The following is a 464-nucleotide window of genomic DNA, read 5'->3' as shown; positions in this document are numbered from 1 at the left end:
CTCTGGCTACAAAGGCTATGCCTTAACTAGTCTGATACCAGCTTCAAGTGACATCCTTTATAATTTCACCACAGGGCAGGCAAAAGCTGGGGGAACAGCAGCATGGTTGAGCAAACAGCTTGATGAAATAGATGGAATTTTAGGAGGAACCGGGAGAAAGAAAAGGAAGTTGCTTGGCAACTGCTGTTGGGGAGATTGATCAAAGCACAAAGGTGGATATCAAAAAATCAAGGAAAATAAAATAAAAGTTAAGCAAAGCAGATATTTAGCTCAAGAACAGTATGAAAAGGGGCTAAAAGAGGAAAGATGAGTTCTGAGACCTGGCAGAGCACACAGAGGAACAGAGACACATGGGAAGAAAGGCAGTGGGATTTTGACACCACATGCAGCATAGACACCCACAAATGTTTAGTGGCAAATAATCTTCAGTATATTTAGGAAATTCTATCACAGGACATCTCTAC

Source organism: Fukomys damarensis, unplaced genomic scaffold (genome assembly GCF_012274545.1).
Source record: "Fukomys damarensis isolate Sample0158 unplaced genomic scaffold, DMR_v1.0_HiC HiC_scaffold_39, whole genome shotgun sequence".
NCBI lineage: Eukaryota > Metazoa > Chordata > Mammalia > Rodentia > Bathyergidae > Fukomys > Fukomys damarensis.
The sequence above is the reverse complement of the archived record's forward strand: the minus strand, read 5'-3'. Positions refer to the sequence as shown.